Source organism: Asparagus officinalis, chromosome 2 (assembly GCF_001876935.1).
Source record: "Asparagus officinalis chromosome 2, Aspof.V1, whole genome shotgun sequence".
In the NCBI taxonomy this organism is placed as follows: Eukaryota; Viridiplantae; Streptophyta; class Magnoliopsida; order Asparagales; family Asparagaceae; genus Asparagus; species Asparagus officinalis.
In genome coordinates this window covers 39,422,221-39,441,970 of record NC_033795.1, presented here as the reverse complement: position 1 = coordinate 39,441,970, position 19,750 = coordinate 39,422,221, and the positions used below count along the sequence as shown (strand labels likewise).

Sequence of the window (19,750 nt, the reverse complement as noted above, 5' to 3'; positions counted from 1 at the left end):
AGTGAATCGATGAACTACGTGCGCGGGTCAGACTTGTCCTGCGCGCACTGTTTCGTCCCGGTTCGGTTTTGGATGGTTTTTTCTCGAGATTTGTTGGTTCCAGGGGTTTCTAACTGACCTGATATCATCCCCAAACGTGGTTAGGCTGTTGTTAACTGAAGATAGAGCCAAATCACTTGTTCTCATCCAAATAACCGCTTCTGAAGCCCTATAAATACAAACCTAGGGCCTCCTTTCAGCGGGGGCGATTGATTATCAAGACGAGGAGGTGCTGCCGGATTGTGGAGTCAAAGGAGCACGAATTTCAGTGAGGGTTGACAGATCTTGGCGAGTTCTTCGGCATAAAGAAGGAGAGTTCGAGAGATCCGACGCCCGTTCCCGTCCGTCCCTTGAGATTAGGCTTGGTCTTAATCTCGAGAAGAGCCCTGATTTCGCTTGGTCGATTTCAGCGCTTCAAATCAAATACTTCCTCGGCGAAGGCGAAGCTCTGCCAAATTTTTCATCAACCGGATCCAGATCTAAGGCGGTCCACGGATAAACCCCGGCACAGGCCAAAGACCCACGCAAGCAGAAGACCGATAAACGATCTCTGCGTTTGTTTTGACGAGAGTTGTAACCTTTTGTTTTCATTGTGTAAAGGTCTTATAAAAAGACAATCTTTTTTGATTTCATTGTAACGACTAAATTTGTAATGAATACAGCAATGAATACAACAATTTTCGACGCAAACAATTAAATCTAATTTACCTCCTCTCAGATTCATTAATGATGTTTGTAGGTGTAAAACCCTGAAAATTTGAATATAATGTGATAAATAATTATAAATATATTATATGGTGAAAATAATATATCTTTGATGTTTGGGTATGATAAGAATTGATTTGAGGTCAATTCAATGTATATTTGTGAATATATGAGTTCAAATTCACAAAACATGCACAAAAGCAAAGAGTGAGAATCTGAGAATTTTGACTAGTTGAAAGTTTTTATGTTTTTCATACCATTCTAGTCATAATCTGGAAAAGTGTATAAGATCAAAGTTGTAGGTCTCTTCAAGATCTTTCCAATGAGTCTTATATAACCTTATTCTGAGATCGGATGAGAAAGATACAGTCTTTATACCAAACCCTAGTTTGAGCATGACCCAGAACGCGAATCTGGTTCTGTCAGTTTTGTTTCGGGTCAGGTTTGGTTTATACCGAACCCAATTGTTACCCTAGGTATTTATACTCGTTTTGAAGCTCTTAAAACCCTCTTTTAAACCCTAATAGCCTCAGCCCCCTCATCTCTCTTTTTCAAACCCTAAAACCCCTTTCTTTGGCGATTCTTGGAGGATTTTGGAGGAGTCGACGCGAGATCCATCGGTGTTCAGCGAAGGAGGATCATTCTCACTTGTTTTTGGGAGTTCATCTACACCCCTCAGGCGAGTAACTTCTCGTCCAACTCCACCCCTTTTTGTTTTCATGCAAAGTTTGAGTTTTTATTAAATTTATTGGGCCAAAAATCGTATTTTCTTGTAGAGATAGTAGATCTATATGGTACATGTTATGAGAATCATGTTTTCAACTTTAAAAGCTCACCAAAGGACTTTTATCAATAAGATCTAGATCTGAAATTGCTTAAACAAGAGTTAAATCATTTTTACTGTTATCAAAACGTTTTAATCTTGTTTCTCTTGTATTTAGAATTTTGGGTATATGGTTTACATACTTAAAAATGCACCGCCCCGGTCGACCGCGACGCTCGGGCGGTCGACCGAGACGTCATAGCGGTCGACCGAGACGCCGCAACGGTCGACCTCCAGGTGTGTGTCAGAGCGCGGTCGACCGGTGCGATCGACCGCCGCACAGTCTGTTGCAAATTTTCTGTTCTGTGTATTTTTCTCATATTCGAGATTTTGCCTGGATTATCTAACTCTGGTTTTTAGTCTTATTATGTATCCATGCATGATAGATGACCTGAGGGTACCAATTATGGATATATACACTGATTTGAGTATGACTTGGTATAAGTAGATTCCACTATGTATCTCAGTGACATTTTCACTATTGCACAGTCCTCGTGTTGGACTATAATCCATAGAAGTCCTCGTGTTGGACTATAATCTATTTCAGTCCTCGTGTTGGACATTTACCATGTATTCTAAGAGTTTGGAAACCACAGTATATAGTACCTGTATCTCAGTCCTCGTGTTGGACATTTACCATGTATTCTAAGAGTTTGGAAACCACAGTATATAGTACCTGTATCGGACATATTTTTCTTAACCCTGAACATGATTTTCTCATAAGAGTTTATGACATTACACTTATGTAGGTTTCGCCATGATATTCATGTAAGTAATAACATGATGCCCATGTTGGTTATATCACAGCACTGTATTTATGCTCTGGTATTTGTCGTATTTCTTTTATTATTGTTACTGTACTAGAACTTCGGGTTTGGTGGTTAGGGGTTTACATTCTTTTATTATTGTTACTGTACTAGAACTTCGGGTTTGGTGGTTAGGGGTTTACAATTTGAGATATAAGGTATATACATGAGGGTTTCCTTGTTTGGATTATTTCGCTCGACGTACCTATTCTCGTGTTGTAAATTTCTAAATACTAAAACCCTCTTTAGTGAGATCAATGATTTTAGATCTATTATGTATTATCTATATTTTCTTATACAACAAGCCCTGTTCCCTTGGGGTTGGTTGTGAAGTTGCTCGCTAGCGCTTTGACGCTCGTTGTCCCTCCCCCTTTCAGGTAACGAGCCAGGAGCCCGGAGAGTCGCAGGTTGATGGCGAGGCATTTTAGCTTCACCTGTTTACTTACATATATTTTCTTTTGGAGTTCCACAATAGACTTTTGTTTAGGTATTTGAGAGTCTTGTTCTAGAAGTTGTAAAGGTCGTGTGTCTTATTTCCTTCTTATCAGATATTTGTATTTGAGACTTGTTGAGTATTCTAGTTTATCTACTCAGACCTTGAGTATGTATTTCTGTATGCTAGATGATGAGACATTAATTCGATTATTATCATTTCATCAGTCTTTCTTGTATTATTTTTTACTTGCTTTTGTACCTACACCTGTTGTTGACTCTACTAGATAGATGTTAATTGTGATGGTGAAACATGTTGTTGCGCGGTGTGGTGCATGGCAGGTTTGACATTCTTGGTTTCACCTTGGACTGCAGCCTTGTGTGAACCCAGGGACGTCACAGCAGGTTCAAGTTCATCCGTAAATGAAGCTAAGAGTAGTGGGGGTCATCGAATCTACTAGCATAAAGAATAAAAGAAAATAAATTTTAAAATTAACATATAATTCCTAATTTATTAAAAAGGGCTACGATAAGTTCTGGTATATCATTAGTAAGATCAATATGGTTACATGTTCATAACACATATAACTAAAAATGATCTCATTGTTATCTCACTATTTTCTATTATTTTCATTTTTTACATCATTTTCTCTAACTAATCAAAGTCGAAGCCAAAAACTCACGAATACGTATCTAATATCAAAGTATATTTATTCCGCTAAAGAATTTAATTTTCAAGTATTATTAAAATTCATAAATAAAAATTATTCCTTTATACTATATATATAATGTGTATATATTTAAATCAAAATTTAATTAGAAAATAGATTTAAGATTATTTGAGTTTAAAAATCGGTATATAACACTTAAGTAGAAATAGTTATTTGATTAAGATTATTTAAGATCTAAGATTATTTGATTATTTACCATTTTCTCATCATTTACACTTTTCTCATCATTTTCTATAAACTAATCAAAGATAAAGCCAAAAACTCACAAATATGACATCATATATGCAATAATACAAATAATAACATGTGATCAATTTTAAACGAATATTTAATAAACAAACGAATCGAATATACATTTGGTCAAATTCTGATCGTTAGCAAATTTGAATGTGTTAAATGAACTACCGAATCGAATATGACTGAATAGTTTATTTGAATAATTATCGAACTATTTATTAATTATTTGGTTTATTTACATCCCTAGATGTAGCAATTTACATAATTTGGTGGACTACTTTTAAAATATTATATATTTGATGGACTAATATTAAAATAATTCTTAATTTGTTGTGGGGGCCAATCATTAGCAATGGGATAATCAATCACTAATGTTAAATTTTTTACGATTGGCACATTAGTATTGGTGACGGATTCGATCCGTCGCCAATAAGTATTGGCGATGGATCGAATCCGTCGCCAATACATATTGGCGACGGAACATAGGCGACGGGTCAAATCCGTCTCTAATAAGTACTGGCGACCAATGCTCATTGGCGACGGGAAACATTGGCGACGGATAAAATCCGTCGCCAATGAGTATTGGCGACGGATTCGATTTGTCGCCAATACTTATTGGCGACGAATGAGATTCGTCGCCAATGTTTTCCCGTCGCTAATACTCATTGGTGACGGGAAAACATTAGCGACGAGGTTATTCCCGTTGCTAATGCAAACATTGGTGACAGGGTATTGGAGATGGGGTTGTTCCCGTCGCTAATATTTGTATTGGCGACGGATTTGAAATCCGTTGCCAATACCCCGTCGCCAATACCCAGTTTTTTACTAGTGGAATTTTCACATAATGAACATGTATAAATACCATTCCTACCTCCAACTAATAACTCACTAACTAAAAATGTAATATAATAGAGGTCGTGACACATCCAAGGGTAGATCAAAGTCTAAAGAGAGAGGTTGTTTTTATTGTGGGAAGCTAGGTCATATCAAGAAGAATTGTTGGGCATTGAAGAAAGAGCAAGCTAGAAACAAAGATGAAAAGAAAGATGAGAAGAAGAAAGTGACTGACACTACAACTACTTTGTCTGATACCAATATTATTCTCATTCGCAGGAAAGAAGACTGCATGCATGTTACAAATCAGAATTCCGAGTGGATAGTTGATACAGGAGCTATATGTCATGCTACCTCCAATCGAGACTCTTTCACATCATATAAAGAAGATAAATTTGGCAATGTGAAGATGGGCAATACCAGCTACTCAAACATTATGGGACTTGGTGATATACATTTGCAGACAGATACCGGATGCACATTGATATTAAAGAATGTGTGGCATGTTTTCAATTTGTAGCTCAACTTGATTTGAGTTTCACTTTGGACTGAATGGAATATGAAATTCAATTTGGTGGAGGAAAATATAAAATCACCAAAGGCTCTCTTGTGGTGGCTAGAGGAAGTATATGTTGCAATTTATATAAGACTCAAGCAAAGGCTTCATATAATTCTTTGAGTGTGGCTCAAGATGGTGACACTCTCAATTTGTGGCATAGGAGGCTCGTGCACATGAGTGAGAAGGGGTTACAGATATTGGTAAAGAAGTCACTCATTCCCTTTGTCAAAGGTTGTCACTCACCCCTTGTGATTATTGTTTGTTTGGCAAACAACAAAGAGTTTCTTTTAGTAAGCCTTCTAAAAGAAAAGATAATATCCTAGATTTGATTTATTATGATGTTTGTGGTCCTATTGAGGTGGAGTCATTGGGTGGCAATAAGTATTTTATCATATTTATTGATGATACATCACGGAGGATGTGGGTCTTCTTATTGAGGACAAAGGATCTTGTGGTTTTAGTATTCCAGCAGTTTTATGTCATGGTGGAGAGGTAGACAGGAAAGAAGTTAAAGTGTTTGCACACCGATAATGGAGCAGAGTACACTTCCATTGAGTTTAGATATTATTGCTCCAAGCATGGTATTCAGCATCAAAGGACAAAGCCTGACACGCTACATCATAATAGATTTGTAGAGAGGTACAACAGGACCATTATGGAGAAAGTCAGATGCATGTTGAAGATGGCGAAGTTACCTAAGGGCTTCTAGGCTGAAGCTGTTCGCACTGCATGCTACATAATCAACAGGTCTCCTTCAGTTCCTTTGGGTTTTGATATTCTAGAAAGAGTTTGGTCCGGAAAAGATATTTCTTATTCTCATCTGAAGGTGTTTAGTTGTAAGGCGTTTGCACACATTCCAAAGGAAAAGAGACAGAAGCTTGATGATAGAATCTTCCTTAGTTATGGAGAAGATGAGTTCGGCTACAAACTATGGGATCTAGAAAAAGAAACGAATTATCAAATCGATGAGAGAAAAAGTGAGATTCCAGATAGCACGGTTGTCTGATTGGCAATGATTCAAAATTTGTTGTCTTCGGAACGACGACATCGTCGAGGGTACGGTGCTAGTTTCTCCATGGGTGTTGGAGATTTTTGGTGATACGGGTTTTAGGGTTTTGGTGCCCTAGAAGTAACACTGTATCTTTCTCTTATGATTTAATCCTCAAATTCAGGTGTAACTTGGAGGGGTTGTACTCTTGATTCATAGTGAAATATTTCTCTGTGGATTGCCCCGTGGACGTAGGCACGATTTGCCGAATCACGTTAAATTTTGTTATTTGCTTGCTTGTAGTATTTTTCATTGGTGTTGTTATTCGTTTAGTCTTTAATACCTCAGATTAATCTCCATAAAATCCCTAACACAAAGTACTTAAAAACTATAGCATAGTTGAAAAGTTGGAAATTACATTATAAGCTGAAACAATTTGAACAAATTAATGCCTAAGATAATATGAACTCTAAATTAAACTAACTGATGGCGAGAGTTAATTGTTCAAAAGATATTTCAAAATGGTAAGGTGAGAGTCAATATATCCTCCAACGTACTCTGTGAAGAACCGTTAGAACTACCACCACGTGCATGAGACTTCATATTTTTCTTAATCCAACTTCTTCCTTTGCCATTTTCACATAATGGACATGTATAAATATCATTCCCACCTCCAACTGATAATTCACCAACTGAAAATGTAATATAATAGATATCAAGATTTTCCTACATTAATTTCAGCATTTGGGTCATCATAAATGAATATTCCTCCAAAGAATCACTAATGTAATGAATTTCGGCTACACAAGAAAATTTATTTAAATAAAGGGATATTTATTCCTAAAAAAACGACAATTTACCTTTGGTTCAAAAAGAGGGGACATCAGAATGTTTTCTTTTGCAACTCATAGAGTTAGATTATCTATCAAAGAAAATTTTAATTATACAATATGTATCAAACATTACACTGTAAAATTTTATAGAAATATCATGGAGCGGTTAATCTTTTATTCTCTATTTTTAAGAACACCGACAAAATGTAATCAAGTCAGAATTTAATTAACTGCGTAAAAAAATTCTATTGCTTCAGATGAGGGGCAACTAGATGCTCATGAAGCAATTGAAGGCATTGCTATAGAATTTAAAGTAGTTGTTTAAAAATTATTAATTTTGTAAATAGAATGATTATACAAAATTAAATAATATATTCTCTTTATAATAGATATGAGAAATAACTTTTTTAAATTAGAGAGACTACCAATTAGTAAATTAAGATTTTAAGATTGATAAAAAATATTAGATTTGCGTATAAAGCGAAAAAAATCTAAAGATGAGGTTATGCATCACCAAGCATGGTGTGTTTGAGAAATTTAAATTCTGATTAGGATTTACGTGAGAGTTTTGCTGCTCACGATAGTGAACACTGCGTTGGAGGGTGTTAACATCACACTGCCTAATCAAGAGCAAGATCCTAATTGTATGCAATCCTCTTGCCAGGTAGCAAAAAAATCCCAACACTATCCACAGCAATCCTAATGATATGAAGGGAAAAAAAATAGTACAAGGAAGAAGTTAAACCCCTAGGAGAAACGAGTAAACGCTCAAGAGACAATTAATGTACACCTCAAATTCCAAGTCCATCCTATGTAAATGCAAATAAAGACCAAAACCCCTCTTCAATAATAGTGATGACTAAATTGAGGATGAAAATTATAAAACTGACCTAATTGAGCCAATGGATGATGATGAATTTGATGTTATTGATGAGTTTAGAAGAGAAAAAGACAGTGGCCAACATTCAGAAACCCACCTTAATGCATTTTCACCTACAAATATAAATGAGAATATAAATCAAAATGAAGACACAACCAACATGGGGCGTGGTACAGCTGGTTATAATAGTGAAAATTCAATTGACTCAATTCAAGAAGCTTTGAGTGGCTAAGATGATGAATTATATGAGATTAGACGAAAGAATGAAACAATTTAAGGAGAAAAGGGTAGAATAACAGTTAATTCATGAGCAAAATTTTTAAATCATGAGAGTGTTCAGTTTCATTGACTTATAAAAAAACACTCTTTAAGTTGGGATGGAGCTCGGGAACAGGAGAAACAGGTGGCGATTAGGAGCTGGAGGTGACCAGGCGGCGGATCGGAGCTCGAGGCGACGTCTAGTCTCCTTTAATGACGGTAAGATCACAATCTTCCCTCCATCCATCCTTTCCAAGCCTTTACTCCCACCTACCCCCTCACTTGTTCGTCACTTCGCCCCTTCGACGACCTTCACTCATCGTCCGAAACCCTATTCCTCACCTCCGTCCCTACCTCTTCACCCTCCTCAAAATCCTGCGCCATCTTTCAAACCCTCGTTCGCAGACATTCTCAAGGGCTCCAGCTCAGCTATAACCCCTATTGCACCTCCACCTACCTCCAAAGGCCTTCTCCCTTCCCCAGATCTAGGTTGGACCACAGTCTCCTACAGGAAGAGATTCAAGAGATCCAGATCTGTAGCCTCTTCATCCAAGCCCTCCCTTTCCCCTAAACCTCCAAGGTGCTTCCTTTGTGGCAACCCTAGTCACATGGCTAAGAACTGCTCCCTGGGAGGCTTCAAATGCTTTGCATGCAACCTTGTTGGCCATACCTCTGCTTGTTGTCCCCATAGAAAGCAACCCCCTTTGCTTAGCATCCCCTCTTCTATTCTACCCTCTTCACCACCCCCCCTCTTTCTCCCAAAGATCTCTCTTCCCCCATCTGTCATTTCTAGTTTGGAGGATTTTGCGAGCTACGCTCATTTCCAGATCCAAGTCGGCAACCCTTCATATGCCGAGCTGGTAGATAACCTAGAGAAACATTTTAAGGTAGAGAAATGGTCATGTGTGATCAGGCAATCGGCGGCGGCTTCTTTTTTCATCCAGTTCCCTGATGCGGAGTCTCTCAATCACGCTTGCTCAAAACCCTTTTTTGATATGGGACACTTTGGGGGTGTTTTTACCCCATGGTCAGAAACGTCTGGCCTTAAAGTCCTCCCCAAGTTTTTCTACGTATGGGTAGAACTCCTTCACCTTCCCATTCATTTATGGGATTCGGAATTTATTTCAAACATTCTCGTGGATATTGGAGATGTAATCGCCTTCTCTGATGATGTACTGCTCAAAAAATAAGCAAGAGCCTGTAAAGCCATGTTGCATGTTAGGGATCTATCAGAAATCCCTCAGAAAGTCATCTTTCGATATGAATCCCCTAACGAAGTTCACATATTGGAAGGTGAGATCAAGCTGATATTGGTCGGGGACCCTCTCCCCGCGGAGCTTGGCAAAGACCGAGATCTTTTTGAAGTTTTCGTTCGCAGAGAGGGAGCCCCTCCCACCGCCCCCAAGCCTCCTCCCCCAGTGGGGACTTTGCAGTCTTCTCCTCCAGAACCCCTAAACAGTCAGATCCAAAAGGCAAAAGGCCTTTGATGGAGTCTGGAGACTCGCATTCCTCTCCCCCCATAGCAGCAGTACCAGCGACCTCCCCAGAGTTGATAGCAGTTTCTTTCAAAGGGATCACCATAGATATCTCAAGAGATTCATGGGACACCCTAAGAGCTGCCTTCCCAAACCTTGAAGAAGCCTCCTCCCTGCCATCACATGCAGATCGAGCCAACCAGGTCAGCCAATCAGACTCGTCGGAGCACGTCTCTACTTCAGACCCACCCCCTGGATTCGAGAAAGCCAAAAGCAAAGCCAAGAGGGCCAAAAAGAAAGCCACAAGGGGGATTCACATGCCCATGCCTTTCAAAAAGAACCTATCCAAGCTGAAGTATGGTAAGAAAGCAGGTATATCTAAACTTTCATCTTCTTCATCTGTCTCCACTCCTCCAATTCTTTCTAGTGCGCTGGAGAGATTAGAGGAAATCTCTGTCAACTGTGGTATCCAAGAACCGATAGATCCCCAAGGGTTAATTGACATCCACAATAGGTTGTCCGAAGATGTCCTCCCCCTCTGAGTCTCCCCCTCCTCTCAAGTTGAATCTCTTTTGTTCCCATGCGCATTGGATCTTGGAATGTTAGAGGGTTAAACAACCCACCCAAACGTAGGTTGGTAAGGGAATGTCTCTCCTTGGCTAAAGTTAACCTTGTAGGTCTGCAAGAATCCAAATTGTCTTCCCCTAGGCCTTCTCTTCTTAAATCCCTGGGGGGCAGCAATATCTCATCCTGGATTTCTCTCGATGCCAATGACACAAGGGGAGGGGTCCTTCTGGGGTGGAATGACGACCTTTTCTCCTGCTCTTCCTCATCTGTAGATATCTTCTCAGTATCGGCTACTCTCACTCACAGACCATCCAATTGGAGCTTTGTAGCCACCTGCTTTTACGCTCCATGTGACTCTTCAGATAGAGAGGTATGCTGGTGGGAAATAGAAAAAATAAGAGGCTCCCATTCTCTTCCATGGGTGGTTTTTGGTGATTTCAACATGACTCTTAGTTCTGAAGAAAGAAGTGGCCGTTTGAGTTCCTCTCGAGACATCAAAGTATTCAATAATCTTATTGATTCTGTCCAGCTCTTAGACCTCCCCCTCAGTGGGAGACTGTTCACCTGGTCCAACCATAGATCCCCTCCTTCTCTAGCCAGGTTGGATAGGTTCTTAGTTTCTCTGGATTTCGAATCCAAATTCCCCCATATGGTCCAGTTTGCTTATCCACCCTCATGCTCAGACCACTGTCCCATTGTTCTGGACACAGTTTCCCATTTTATCCCCTCTCCTCTCTTCAGATTTGAAAAAATGTGGCTTTCGCTCCCTTCCTTCTCATCCTTTATAGAATCCAGTTGGAAATCCTTTCACCTGCATCAGGATCATAAAATTCCCCTTCTTTTCAAACTCAAACTCATTAAAAGAAGAATCATATGGTGGAGGAAAAACTGTCTTCGATCTCTATCCCAGTCCATCTCCAATCTCTCATCCCAAATTCACTCACTCAACATTTCTGAGGAATCTAGAAGCCTATCCCCTCAAGAGCTTCATCTTAGATCTGCTTTGAAAGACCAGCTTCTCTCTCTTGCTCAAGCTGAGGAAATCAAGTGGAAACAAAGATCCCGCATTCAATGGTTGAAAGAAGGTGACAACAACTCCGCTTTTTTCCACAAAGTAGCTTCTTTTCACCGTAGAAAAAATTTTATCCCACATCTTCTCATTGACAACTCTATCATATCTTCCGACAGCGATATCAAACAAAGTTTCTTTTCTTTTTTCTCAAATCTCTTCGAGCAACCACCAGCATCTAATCTATCCCCTAACTGGGGTCTTCTCTACCCAAATGACAACCTTGATCTCTCTTCTTTAGATCTTCCCTTTACCCCCCAAGAAATCTCTGAGGCTGTCTTTGGTCTTCATCCTGATAAATCCCCGGGGCCAGATGGATTCCCCATCCTCTTTTTCCAGAAATTTTGGCATATCGTTCAAGCGGATGTTACAGATTTCATCCAAGGTCTCTTCTCCCAACCTCATCTGCTTCACAATATCAACTTCTCCCACATTTGCCTTATCCCCAAGAAAGAGGGTGCCCTCTCACCTAAGGATTTTCGGCCAATCAGTCTCATAAACAGTTCATGTAAGATCTTTTCTAAGATTCTGGCAAATAGACTTAGAAAAGTTCTTCATCTTCTTATTGACAAGTCACAATCAGCTTTTCAACCTGGTAAATCATCCTTAGACTCATTTCTCCTAGGTCATGAGATGATTAACTTCTGTTCTTCGGGGAAAAAGGAGATATGTGCTCTCAAGGTTGATTTCTATAAGGCTTTTGACTGTGTAAATTGGTCCTTCCTCCAGTCTCTTCTTAAAGCCAGAGGTTTTGGTCCCAGGTGGTGCCTTTGGATCCACAACATTCTATCCTCTTCTAAATCAGCTGTTTTAGTTAATGGCTCCCCTACCAATTTCTTTCGATGTTTCAGGGGTCTCAAACAAGGGGATCCTCTATCCCCTTTGCTTTTCCTGTTGGTGGCAGATGTTCTTAGCAAAATGCTCAATTGCAGTGCACAATCGGGGGACTTATCGGACCTTAACCTGAAAGGGCAGCTTAACAATATCAGGTCTATCCAGTTTGCGGATGACACCATTATATTCTCCAGAGCTACCCCCTCTGACATGGCTACTTTGAAATCCATCCTCTACATCTTCGCAAACATTTCTGGCCTGTGCGTTAACCCCACCAAATCAAACCTCTTTTACCTCGGTAAAACTCCTCTTAAAGGGAAAATGTTAGCTGAGATCCTCAATTGCTCTGTAGGGTCTCTCCCTTTCTCTTACCTGGGTCTCCCTCTCAAAAGAGGATCTCTCTCCAAAAGAGAGTGGCAACCTCTTTTAGAATCCTTCAACAAGAAGCTATCGCTATGGAAAAACAAATCTCTCTCAATTGGGGGAAGGTTAACCCTCCTAAACTCAGTTCTATCTTCTCTTCCTCTTTACTATATGTCTTTTTTTAAGCTGCCGCAGTGGCTTATTAAGGCTATAGATAGAATCAGAAGAAATTTTCTATGGAACGGTAGCCACACTCACTCAAGTATTAAATGCCTTGTTAGCTGGAGGAAAGTATGCAAGTCTAAAGCCGAAGGAGGTCTGGGGGTTCTTGATATCGAATCCTTTAACAGAGCCCTTTTATCAAAATGGTTGTGGAAAATATTTGATCGAAAGTCTCTCATTAGTGATGTGGTTTTCTCCATTTACTCCAAAAATGGCTCTAATCCCTTTGCTCATCCCTCAAAGTGCTCGGCATCAAGGTTCATCCAAGATTTATCATCTATAAGCTCCACCTTTTTCAGTTTGGTTAAATGGAATACTGGGGATGGTAATTCTGGTAGTTTTTGGCACGACAAATGGTCTGCGTCAAACTCACTCAGCTGCCTTTTTCCAAAAGCTTACCAGTTAGCCCTTTCTAAGCACTGTAGTATCAGATCACAGGGAAGGATGATCAACCATTCATGGACCTGGCACCCCCTTACCAGAAGAGGTATTTCGTATTCAGAAAGGTCAGATCTAAACCTTCTCCATTCTCATTTAACTTCCTCAAATATCACAATTTCTCCTGGTCCAGATGAGCTGTGGTGGACTCTGGTCCCATCGGGGATATATACAGTTAAATCTTTCTACTCCCTTGTCAACTCAGGGGGTATAAAATCCAAGTACTATAGCATGATTTGGAGATCTCCTATCCCAAGTAAGGTCAAAGTTCTTTTCTGGCTCATCACTAACAAGAAGTTAAATACGAAGGCAAACTTGGTTATCAAAGGCTGGACAGGTGATCCTAGATGTTCCTTCTGTCAGTCTGATGTTGAAACTCACGAACACCTGTATATCAAATGCCCATTTGCTCAAGCTATCTGGTCATTCATTTTCCCTTCTATCCCTACCAACAGTTGGCCGAAATCGGTTGAGGATTTGATATTTTTTCATAAATCTACCATTCTAAGTAAGGATGCAAAAACCATTTGGAAGATTCTGCTGCCTTGTACTTGCTGGTGGATATGGTTTAGTAGAAATGCACTCATTTTTAAGGATGTACAACCTGATCCTCTACAAACTGCTTCTAATATAGGTAGATTAGTCTAGTGGTAAAATTTAGGAGTTTGGAGAGGATGTTAGTGATTCAAACCCTACCCCCACAACATATATATTTAGAGGTCTTTGATTGAGCCTTGGGCGTTGTGGGACTCTTTGAATTCTACAATTATTTTTAATTTTGTTTGTTTCTACAAATTCTACAATTATTTTATATCATTTTATCATTTTAATTTCTCTAAACTTTTATATTTGTAAATTATATAATTACAATTGATTAATAATATAATTTTTTTATCAAAATTGTGTTTATTTTTTGCTTTGTATTCTTGGAAAATTAAAATTTTAAAATGAAAGAAAACCGGGCCGGGGCCTGAGGCAACCGGGCCCGGGTTCGGGCTCCGTTTTTACCCAGTCCGATCCGGGCCGGATGGACAGGCCTACATATATTATAGGTAGATAATTCATTGTCACATGAGCCCTCTCATAGTGAAACAAACAGAAACATTTATTGCCTCCTGTCTCAAGGTGAAGCGTTACTACTTCATGCAATATTGTATGTGTTTGAGGAGGTACTCTAAAACCATCACTTACATCCCCTAGTTTATAACATATTTTTAAACTAGTACCGCATCACAATTGATCTACAAAATGGATGATAAATTAAGAAAATGATGAAAATTTACTAACAAATTTAATTGCATGCTAGGAAAATAATTAATATTGGAATCTTCAAAAAAGGTTTATCAAATATGCGACAGGGTGAAAATTTTATGAAGCATTACGACTTCATATATGCAAAATGTGATTGGTACCTACAATCCCTATTACCAAGGGTCGCAAAACCAATCCACGCCTTCTCTTCATGTTGACAATTAAGTTATTTATTTGTTAAAAAACTAAAAATATCACAATTAAGTTATTCATGGACCTGGCACCCCCTTACCAGAAGAGGTATTTCGTATTCAGAAAGGTCAGATCTAAACCTTCTCCATTCTCATTTAACTTCCTCAAATATCACAATTTCTCCTGGTCCAGATGAGCTGTGGTGGACTCTGGTCCCATCGGGGATATATACAGTTAAATCTTTCTACTCCCTTGTCAACTCAGGGGGTATAAAATCCAAGTACTATAGCATGATTTGGAGATCTCCTATCCCAAGTAAGGTCAAAGTTCTTTTCTGGCTCATCACTAACAAGAAGTTAAATACGAAGGCAAACTTGGTTATCAAAGGCTGGACAGGTGATCCTAGATGTTCCTTCTGTCAGTCTGATGTTGAAACTCACGAACACCTGTATATCAAATGCCCATTTGCTCAAGCTATCTGGTCATTCATTTTCCCTTCTATCCCTACCAACAGTTGGCCGAAATCGGTTGAGGATTTGATATTTTTTCATAAATCTACCATTCTAAGTAAGGATGCAAAAACCATTTGGAAGATTCTGCTGCCTTGTACTTGCTGGTGGATATGGTTTAGTAGAAATGCACTCATTTTTAAGGATGTACAACCTGATCCTCTACAAACTGCTTCTAATATAGGTAGATATACTACTTTTTGGGCAGGTGCCGCGGATGAGAGATTGGAAAGGAGACTTCGCCGGGCGGCTAAAAGTGTCGGACTCCAGGAGCTTGCAAATAAGAGCGCTGATGCCACTGGGGATTGCCTTCCTCATGCCCTCTAAACTCAGAAGCCACTGGGAAATGTACCTTTTGTCGGTTATCTACTGATGTTCTACCTCATAAAACTAAGTTGTTTTGTTTCTAAGTATGTTTTCTTCCTGAAATTTAGTATGTAAGTATGTATCTTTGTGCTATCTAGTTGAGGTTCCGTTATGGGTCCAGTTTGGTAGGTGACGACACAGGTCCGCTCCTTACCTGCTTCACCCTATGTGGTTCTTCAACTAGTATTGTAGTAGTTATGTTTATTAATAAAATCTTTAATGAGCAGGGCTTTTTACCCTGCTTTTCAGCTCAAAAAAAAAAAAATCATGAGAGTGTTCCTCAAAATATTCCTCATTGTGCTTCAACTCTCTTTACAAGCTCAACTCCATGTGCACCAGTTGCTCCAATTAGCACCGAATGTACCGACTGACTCCAGCACCATATTCACTAATTGCATTAAATGCCGCACTACATCATGTTTGCATAGCAAATACAGAACCATCAACACATGATTCATCACATAGGGAGGAGGATAATTCAATTGAACCGTCAATGCATGATTCATCACATTATGTGAAAATTTCATACACATACACTAGTAAAAAGAGGGGCAGCCCCAACTGATGGATAGAACCGTTGGGGCTGATGAAACCAGCCCCAACGGTTCAAATAGTTGGGGCAAGTCGGTTCAGTCTACACACGCAAGAGGGGGAAATTTCCCCCCCATTTATTTTCGCCAAAAACCGAAAAAATCAACGAAAACCCCCAAATTTATCCCCGTTCTCTCTCTCTCTCATCAAAAACCCCAAATCCCCGTGCGCCTTCTCTCCCCCCCCCCAACTCTGGATCGGAAAGACTCGCCGCTGCCGTTCGGAGGTCGCCGCTGCCGTCGAAGGTCCCCGCCGCCGTCAACCCTACAGTTGGCCACCGAGTCTTCCACAAAAACCCTAGTTCTTCCTCCCCAAATCGAACCTCGCTGCCTCTCCTACTCCTGATTTTCGCCGGACGCCTGACTTGTAAGTCCTCTACCTCTCAATCTCATTCTCTAAATCCATGGAGGCTTCCTATGATGGAGATTCTTCTTTGAGGTCAGATGATAAAGCTGGAATGAAGAGATGCCGGTCTTGATTTTTAAAATAATTTGTTTTCTTTTGTTGTTGTTGTTGTAATCTTTATGTAAGTCTACTTTCTAGTGTCACATTAATCCTTGAGTAATCTAATTCTTTTCTATGTCTGCAGTTTCTACTATTGATATTTGTGGATGTTAACTTTCGGTGGCATGGTCCCCCTCGTCGATATGACCTCTTCACTAACCTCGTCGACATGGTCCCCCTCGTTGAATCTCTCATGGTCAGCTTCCTCAAATCTCAACTCTCCTTCTACCTGTTTTCCTTTCTTTTCACTTGCTGCTGTTGTTGACTGGGGATTTCTTGTTCCTACTGATTCCAGGATCGGAGGGCAAATCTGTCATTTAGGAGGGCTTCCATTGTGCAGACGACAACCCCAAAAGGTGAGAGCTTTTTATGGATTTATTTATTTATTTATTTATTGGGTGTATTTACTTTGGGGTTTTGTTTGCAATTCACTATCATTATTTTTACTGATAATATGTTTACATATGTAAAATCTGAAAAATATCTTTTGATTAATGTTGCCTAGTTAAGCATCTGAAGAGTCAAATCTGTTTAGTTTCAGTTTTCTAAACTAACCGAGCACTAATTTTTGGAGATTATCCAAATTCAATATTATTGTAATTTTTGTTGCTTGATAGAAACCTCTTTTAGTCTTGACAAAAGAAATAACCTTTTTTCTTAAATAATTCATGTTTATGATCACATCCGATATGTTTTTGGGCACGTGGGTCTTAATGACCAGCACATCGTTGCTCTTTCTGGTGGTGACACGCTGGTTGGTGATTTTATTACGCTAGCCTTTATCTGCATTTGGTTATTTTGGTGTGGTCTTATTGTGATATTAGTTGATATTGCTTATGAGTTTCTTACATATAAGCTTTTGTTTGCTTGCTATTTTTGTTTATTTTTAGCTGCATGTTTGATTTTACTCGGTTTATACATTGGTTGTAGTTTTGCATTTATTTAAGAATAATTAAAATTGACACTATATGAACAAATCTTGATAGTGCCATCCTTCCTGCAAAACTGGAAAATAAAATTGAATTAGCATTTTTCTTTATATTGGATGTTGTGAAAATTGCTTCATATACATTTCAGTACTTATGTTTACTGTTTTCATTTTCTCCTGTCAATTTTTAATGACGTCCTGTTTGTTCAGAACTTGATATATCAAGATTACTTATTTGACATGTATCAGGTAGAATAGAGTTACGAAGCTTCATCTTGCTAACCATTTATCATTTATATTTCAGATGGACATTGAGCCATGCCTTATTGATTTTGACATTGAAAATGTCCTTACTGTGAAACTATTTTCTTTGTTATTTTTCTGTGAGAATGGAAACTATCATTTTAATGTCCTGTGTGTTAGAGGAAAAGAGCTTCTGGAATTATTATGCAGTGTCTGTTACTATTAGTGCTATTGCTACTTCTTTTTCTTCTTGTTTTTCCTCTTCTTTTTCAGCTGAACATAGATAACCCAACTAGAACAGATACTGATGCGTTGTTGGTGTAGGCTCCCTTTGATGCATATCTACAGTGTGTACTGAATTTCTGTCACCAATATGTCTTTATGGTCTTTAAGCTAAAAGTTAACTTGAATTCTTAAAACTCATCATCCATCTTAGTGGATAATTGTTTTTCCTTGTTTTTAGCTGATCTTCCTAATACTCTATACAACTATCCATGTGTATATGTACACACACCATGAATGCTTATCCTTCAACTTGTTTTCAATGTTCAACAAGAGCAAAAATCAATAGATGAATGGTTGTTTTGGAGAAATAGTGACTCACAGTCATATCACATGCTTATTACTGGAACGACATGGGCTCATTTTTATTTTCTTGGACTGTTTTGTTACTTATCGTAACTCTGAAAGTGAAGATACTGGACATGTAAAGAAAGGACATGGTGATCAATTGATCATTAGCTATTATAAGGTATGTATTGAAGTATTAATGAAGATTGATTATACTTGCATGTCATATATGCAAAACCAGACTCCGTTCTGCCAGCCCTCTTATAATGATGGAAGCGTGCTTTGGAGGAAGATAGCAGTTCATAAGGTTGGAACTGGATGAAAGGTGAGCATGTTGACAGTAGCCTTGCTTTTGGACGCACTCTCGGTCTTATTATAGGAACTTTTTACATCTTCTTTGCATAATTTGATACACATGAATCCATCTGATAAAATTTTCTTCATTGAATGTGGATTGTGGACAAATGAATGCAGCAACTTGGTGAACCAATTATGATTCCTAAGGCTACAATTGATATCCTGAAAGATCAAATTTTTGGTTTTGACACATTCTTTATTACAAGACAGGAACCATATGAGGTGAGTGCCAATTTTTTGACCTTCACTTACTTTGTTAAAGCAATTTTGCTAGGGTACAAATGTTTAGCTTTTTTTTTCTCATCCTTCCATCCGAATATATTTATATCTTTGTCAATTGAATTTTGCTAGGGTCAATTTTGCTAGAATCCTGAATATTGGGATATTGTTTTTTGTAATTTCCAGCACATTCAATTCACAGGATAGATTTGGAGATCAGTATAGACTTTTCCTTCTTATTAATCCCCAAGACGATGAACCAGTGGCACGTGTGAGATATTCTTTCATTTTATGTGTCAATGAGTTAGCATGAGATATTCTAAACCTTATTGTTTGTTTCTTTGCATGTTGATGATACATTGGATGTGCAGCTGTCCTAGAGTGGTTTACTGCCAGTGCATTTGGATTGGTTACGATTTTCATCTTATTTCTGAGAAATGTCCCAGCGCTGCAGTCCAATTTGTTGTATGAGGTTTCTTTCATTTATTTCTCTTTCTCTTGTTCCTTAACCTATCAATTCAAGAAACATACATATAGCCTATTGTAGGGTTCTGTAGTTTTTGGTTTCAAAGCTGGTCGCATGTTGCATTCCTTCTGTAAACAAGTGTGGTAGGGGTGCATTTGGCTGATTTTTCTTTTTTTTTATTTATATAAAGGCCCCAACGGTTGGAACCGTTGGGGCAAATATTAGCCCCAACGGTTCTAACCGTTGGGGCAAATCTAACCGTTGGGGCTAAAGATTTGCCCCAACGGTTAGAACCGTTGGGGCAAGTTCGGCAACCGTTGGGGCTGACTTAGCCCCAACGCGACTTGCCGGGTGGTTTTTTTAGCCCCAACGGTCCTAACCGTTGGGGTCATGATTTCCCCCAACGGTTACAACCGTTGGGGCAGCCCTAGTTTGTACTAGTGATAATAAATATTTGATGC

General features: G+C 38.9%; 1 long non-coding RNA gene across 4 annotated transcripts; it reads left to right on the top strand.

Annotated features, from left to right (window-relative positions):
• On the top strand, nucleotides 16,079-19,443 carry LOC109830682. Of its 4 annotated transcripts, none has more exons than XR_002244385.1 (7): nucleotides 16,079-16,368; nucleotides 16,592-16,702; nucleotides 16,802-16,862; nucleotides 18,489-18,572; nucleotides 18,722-18,826; nucleotides 19,026-19,094; nucleotides 19,195-19,443. It is a non-coding gene; the product is annotated as an uncharacterized LOC109830682 (long non-coding RNA). The 4 variants fall into 4 exon arrangements; XR_002244384.1 differs by having other exon boundaries at nucleotides 19,010-19,094; XR_002244386.1 differs by lacking the exon at nucleotides 19,026-19,094.